Source organism: Pteropus alecto, unplaced genomic scaffold (assembly GCF_000325575.1).
Source record: "Pteropus alecto unplaced genomic scaffold, ASM32557v1 scaffold155, whole genome shotgun sequence".
Taxonomy (NCBI): domain Eukaryota; kingdom Metazoa; phylum Chordata; class Mammalia; order Chiroptera; family Pteropodidae; genus Pteropus; species Pteropus alecto.
This window is the reverse complement of record NW_006438113.1, coordinates 14,666,084-14,672,968: the sequence shown is the minus strand read 5'-3', so window position 1 is coordinate 14,672,968 and position 6,885 is coordinate 14,666,084. Positions and strand designations below refer to the sequence as shown.

At 36.0% G+C, this 6,885-nt stretch overlaps 1 non-coding gene across 1 annotated transcript; it reads left to right on the top strand.

Annotated features, from left to right (window-relative positions):
- Nucleotides 1-3,100: 3,100 nt before the first annotated feature.
- Nucleotides 3,101-3,204, top strand: LOC112482800. Its single transcript, XR_003047410.1, has one exon. It is a non-coding gene; the product is annotated as a U6 spliceosomal RNA (small nuclear RNA).
- The last annotated feature ends 3,681 nt before the right edge of the window (nucleotides 3,205-6,885 follow it).

Genomic DNA, 6,885 nt, shown 5'->3' with positions numbered 1-6,885 from the left:
AAGGTATTGAAGAAAGTCATCATTTCATTTGATTTCATTGCCCAAGATTATAAAGTCACACAATACACTTCTGTTAAGATTATTAAAAGAATTGGCAGTTATTCTGTTTATATACCTATATCCAAAATGACAACCAGAAAAAGTAAAAGGTTGACGTGTCATGGTGTAAGTATAAGAGCTAGGAACCTAATAAAAGTATGGTACATGGGGTTTAGTCGGTGCAAACAGGAAAAGATTGACCTGGCACACTAAAACGAATTTCATTACAAAAAAAAAAGAAGAAGAAGAATTCCATCTCCAGCTTTATTCTATACTACAAAAAAAAAAAAAAGCTAACTCAGGCCAGCTGTGATTTAGTGGTGCTTATATTGACAGTATAACTCTTTATTAAACTTCTTAAAATAACAGTTGAAAGTCTAAGCTGCAGGATCAGAACCACTCCTGTCTTACTGTTTCTAGCGGTAACTACTTAAGTGTCATTTTGCTCAGCTGAAAATGCTTCCTACTTGTAAAAGACTATTCAATATTAACTTTTAATTTAAATTACTTTGAGCAACTATATATTATCCCTAAATGATGTAATCCCATAGATAACCTCATTCTTTCAGGTCATCACAAAGATTCTCATATCTTTACTAAATAACCTTCAAAACAACACTCAAATGAAAATGGTTTTACATCCAAATGTTAATTGAGAGAATGATAAGGGAGATATAAATCAAAAACAAAGGATAAGAAAATATTATAACTAGAATTCTGTGTAAACAAGACAGAAATAGTTTGCAACATGGCTGTAAGAAATACTTATTTTGTAAAATGTGTATTTCATAGTACAACGCGTAATCTTATTTCAGTGCTGTTTCATCCCTCTTCTATCCCAGTTCTTACCTTAAATCATGCTTCACTCAATCACCTTTTAAAGTTACATGAAATGGCTTTTCTTCATCCTCCCACTTTGTAGGTGAGAACACTGAGGCGCTGAGCCGGAACTGTGGGGATTTACCTCAGGTCACTTACAGGAATGTTGGCCTGCCAAATCGTGTAACACTAGCTGAAGTCTCTCCCTGGCTTCATAAAGAAGTGAAAACATTTGGATTGCTTTTCTTAGTTCTCATGATAGATACCAAATAAAAACAAAATGTCTCAGATTCTTTTCATAATGAACTGGAATTTAGGGAAATTTACTAAAAATTCTTCTTTGAGAGTCCATACTATTTTTGGAAAAACAGTTTATGATAGCTGCAGTTTAAGAATGATATAGCTGTGATGAACTGATCAGAAACTGATGTATTGCTGCTTCAGCAATAACCAGCCATCTTTCCTCTCCTTTCTTGCTCGCAGTGAATCCTTAGTGCCTGATGTGGTTCCTCTCACAAACTTCTTTTGGGGCATTTAACATGGTGGTTAAGCAATTCGAGCTAGGCACTTTGATACGTAATAGTCCTTTGTGGTTTCCCCTTTTTCTTTGCAAATGTTGAGTTTAGGGGTTTAAGAATGCAGATGTCATCAACCATAATGAAAAAGAATCAAACTTATATAAAATGTTTGACAGTGAAGAGTGGATAAATAAGAGCTAAGAAGGCAGACATTCTCATTCTGGATGCCTAGCAAGGGGCTGTCCAAACATTTGGGTTAGGGAATGGTATATGGAGTTAAAAATGGTGAAATATATTTCTCCTCATTATCCTCTGTTGAAGCCCACTAAAACTACAAAAATAATGAAAGAGGGAAAACTCCCACCTCCCGTGAAAGAACTCCCGCAACAACCGTGAAATGCAGGTGCACACTGAGAGCTGACCCCACCCCTCTTACACCTCGAATATGTATTTTTCCCACAAGTGCCACAGTCTTTAAAGGAATATTCTTGGTTAGAGCGATCCGATATAACATCGGGACAGGCCACTAGAGAAGCAGAGAATACTCCTGTAGAGACCCAGTTTCTGTCTAGGAGGTAGAGGTGGGGATAGACCAAGGCATCCTTACCATTTATATGATCTCTGACCTAGCTTCTTAAGGTGCAGCCTTAGAGGTGAAATGAGAGAAACAGGTGTATAATAGCAATAGGCAGAGGGCTTTGCATCAATTCTCTTGAATCCTGAGGGCTGAAGGGAGATAAATGCCTAGAGAAAGCAAAGGAAATAACAGATTTGGTGAAAGGGCATTTAGAATAATACAAGGGGAAGTTCCCCAAGGAACATAGGACCTAAGTATAAAAAAAAAGTCCCCTCTTCAAAGGAACATAAACAAAAGGCAGATCAAAAACGAATTCCCCGCCAAAATTTCTCCCAAACAATGAGCAAATAGTTTCCCTCTGATCTTTAAGAAATCTTCCTTTTTAAAAGGATGAAGAATTACAAAAGTCCATAGAAGAGAGAGAAACAAAAGAAGGGAAAAAAACCGGCAGAGCTCATTAAGGAAATAGAAGTCAACTATTAAAACTGTACAGAAAAAGTCACCTTAAAATCAATTAAAAATGGAGTAACAAATTGAAAAACAGAGATCTAACAGGCTTGAAGAAATTAAACAAAATAAAATGGAAGACAGTATATTAAGTTGAATCATATGAAATTGTAATGTGCAATTATTTTTGACCTACAAAAAAGGCAGTTTCTTATCGTTCAAACTTACACATCTTTCCCATGTTGACCTACAAGAATGGCATTTTCATATGGTTCAATCTAATAAAAGTGCTGAGGAAATGACAGAATCAACAGAAGAAGGAAAATTCTCTGAACTAGCTTTTAATCTCAGAGGACAATAGAGCAATTTCTAGAATGTTCTAAGAGAAAGCGACCCCAGAATTTTATATCTGGCCTAGCTACCCTTTAAGAATAGACAAAATTATGAATATTCTCGAGCATAGGTGAACTTAAAGAATAACACTTATGAGACACCTTAAAATTTTTTTAATTTACAACGTCGATTAAAAAAAAACCCTTAATGTAGAAATAATATAATAAAAACTAAAAGTGTCCTAATTTCTCATCTTTCATAATAAAGGAATATTAGATATTGTTTGAAGGTGAAACATATTAACCTCTATGTTTTTTGTAATCTTTTAACTCAATCTAGATAATTCTTTTAAAAATAACTTCATTGCCTGCTTCAGCAGCACATATACTGGAAATTGGAATGATACAGAGAAGATTAGCATGGCCCCTGCACAAAGGTGACACACAAATTCATGAAGTGTTCATATTCTTGAAACTAATATAGTATTGTATGTCAACTATAACTGAAAAATAAATTTAAACAATAACTCCAGTGGTAAGAAAAATCTGAAGTTCAACAATTCATTTTTACTTTACCTAAAGTAAAATTGATTCTAACACTTTTTCGAAAACTCTAGAGGGGAGGGGGAAGGTAGGTGAGGGTAAATAGGGGCAAATATATAGTGACAGAAGGAAATGTAACTTCAGGTGGTGAACACAAAGCCATATACATTGGATTGTACATTTGAAACATATAATTTTATTAAATAATGTCACCCCAAATCATTTAATAAAATAATTTTTAAAACTTTTTTACTTGGAAACAATTACCAATTTACAGGAAGTAGTAAAGATAGCATAGATCTTTTTTTATGAGTTTGTTTTGTTTTAGATTCCACATATAAGTGAGATCATATAGTATTTGCCATTCTTTCTGACTTATTTCACTTAGCACAATACCCTCAAGGCCCATCCATATTGTTGCAAAAGGCAGGATTTCCTTCTTTTTTATGGCAGAATAATATCCCATTTTATAAATATACCACAATGTCTTTATCTATTCATCTATCATTGGATACTTAGTTTGTTTCCATGTCTTGGCTATTGTAAATAATGCTGCTATGATCATGAGGGTGCAAATATCTCTTCAACATTGTATTTTTTTTAAGTTCAATATTTATATGTGTTGGTGTCCTCATTCACTTTGAGCTCTTCCTGGTTCTTGGTATGATAAGTGGTGTGTGACTGAAACTTGGACATTTTGGTACTATAAGATTCTAGATCTTATTTAAATTTTGTATTTTATCCGACACTGCTCAGACCTCTGACACCATTCTAGTGGGTGAAAAAGAGTGCCACCTTGTTATTGCCAGATCAGGGTAGAAGTCCAGGATTTGACAGTGGAAAGAGAGATGATGGGGAGTTGTTACTTCTGGGTGGAGATGGGCTTTTAGGTTCTGCATTCGACCTGAAAGTGAAGGGGCATCTTGTTATTGCTTTCCCTATGGGCTCCTCTGACTCTGAGGATGGGATGGCCTTGTTACTGATGAGCTGTGGTGGAAGTCCTCACCCTCCACCTGGCCACCTCTGACACCATCATCCCAGTGGGAGGGAGAAGGGCAGTCAATACTGCCAAGCAGGGGTAAAAGAGCAAACTCCCCGTGTGGTCCCCACTGACACTGTGGGGGCTTGGAGGGCTCTTCACAACTCCTTCTCTCTTATTACTTTGTGGGTTTGGGGGCAGCTGGGACACATCATTTGCAGTCTGGCAAGTGTAGAAGTCTAAGCTTTCCAAGTGGCCTTTGGTGGTGGTGGAGGGGGTGTCACAGTTTTTTCGTTTGATATTTGGCTGGAGTAGAATGGTTTTGTCAAACTTTCTATCTTGCTAGGCTGCCCCTTTCCTGGTCTTTTAAGCTAGAGAGAACAGGCTTTTCGTGAGGTTTTAGTTTAGTCTGTGCCCATTGGCATTTTTAGGTTGCTGGCTCCTCTAGTATGTAGTCTGGGACACATGATGCAAAAAGAAAACCCAGGGACCTAACTACTATGATGTTGTTCTTGGGTCTGAGGTCCTAGCCAGCCAGTCTGCCTTTCAGTTTTATTATTATGCTTGGGAGGTACGTATATACACACATATATATGTGTATGGATCTTGGAATGTGTATATTTATGTATCTTGGAAGATTTTATATATATATAAAACATTCCAAGGCTTTTAGTTAATTTAAATGGAAAGTATAGAAAAAGTATGTCTATTCTATCTTCTTGAAACTAAGTCTAATATTTTTAATTTATGATATATGATGATGTGATTCAATTTTTTCTAAAATTATTTCTTTCTGCCTATATATTTACCTAGAAAAATGTTCACTTTGCTAAAGATGATCATTTCTGGGTGGTAAGATTATAAGGGAATTTTTTTTTCGTATGTTGTTTAAATTTTTAATTGTAAGATTATCATTTTTTCAAAAGCAAATTTTTTTTTAAGTGTGTGGTTTGAGGGAAGGTTGGCATATATTTAATGTTCCCAAAGAAATGTCTACAACCTAGAAAACCCAGTAAACCACTTTCTGAGTTATCATAATCAATTTAAAAGAATTCTCTTTTCCTCTTGTCCACTAATGTGATTTACCTCTCATCACCATTTGGCAATTTGAATGTCTAAGAGGGGCAGTTTATTGGTTTAAAAAAGCAGTTCTTCAACAGGAACACTATGGGTGTATGTGCTCTCTCAAAATGTAAATGAAATTTTAGGCAAATGTGAAAAGACTACATTGACATTAAAAAATCATGACATTGTGAATGTACTGAATGCCATTGAATTATTCACTTTAGAATGAGCAATTTTGACTTATTTAGACTAAGCAATTTACATTATGTGAATGGCACTTCAATTTAAAAAAAATACGAGATTCTTTTAAATATGAGATTCTTTTAAAAACTATGTACTCTCAAAAAAAAAGTTTTATTCATTTTTAAATGATCCACCAAAAGAGTTAAGTAGTAAGCCTTGCTAATATTAAATATTCCAATATACACTCAAAAACTTTATTTACAGTAAAATTTTAGGCACTCTAGTATAAAATAAGGTTGCCTATAAATGCATCTTTCCCCTCATGCAAAAGAATATTTCACTTGGCCCTTGGAGGTGGGTCTCCGATTTCCTAAAAAATTCGGAATTCTGAAGTGAAGGACCTCTTATTTAGTACCCTTCAATTGAATTCCAAGGAAACTAATTACTACACGTGTCTCTAATAAAGTTTTGCCATAAACATCTGTGGGAAATCTGAGAGCATCTTGTAGATGAGGGATATTTAATTTGCAGGCCTTATTGGCTGTTTACCCCTGAAGTGTTAGGTTCCCTTCTGGTAATGAGTTGAGTTCTTTAACACATTTTTCCTAAGGAGTCTGGAGCACCCTAGGGATTGGTAAGGGGGGGTGCCTTTCACTTTTTAAGGCTTGGTTTGAATCTAACCCAGGTTAACCTTGCGACCCTAAATTGTTGTGTGAAATAATGTGGTAATCTCAGTCCTGCCTTAAGGAAGCCCTTTTCGCATGGAAATTGGCACTAATTGGTCTTCCTGTTGACAGGCTTAGCTGAGCAGCTCATGATTGACTGGGCAGTGAGAACAGAAACTAAATTACCCCACCTCAGCTCAGTATGTTGGCTGGAGCTATCAATTCTCTCCTCTTTCAGCGCATCCAACATACAAAGCAACTGGGATGGACCAGGAGGCCCCAAAGGCCTACCATTTGCAGACTAAGAATACTTACCCTATGTCTGGCCCTGTTTTGTAAAGCAGAGTCTTGACACTCACAGGGCTTTAGGCCAGGATTCTGCAAACTTTTCTTGTAAAGGGTCAGCAAGGAAATGTTAGGCTTCGTAAAACATACAGTCTCTGTTGCAAACCCTCAACTCTGCTGACAAAAGCAGCCATAGAGAATACATACATGAATGAGCATGGTGGTGTTCCAGTAAAACTTTATGGACACTGAAATTTGGATTTCATATGATTTGCACAAGTCAAGAAATACTATTCTTTTTTGGATTTTTTCCCCAATCATTTGAAAATATAAAGATCATTCTTACCTTGCAGGCTATACTAAAACAGGCAGTGGGCCAGATTTGGTCTGCCACCCATAGTTTGCCAATTTCTGCTCTAGACAAAGAATTGGA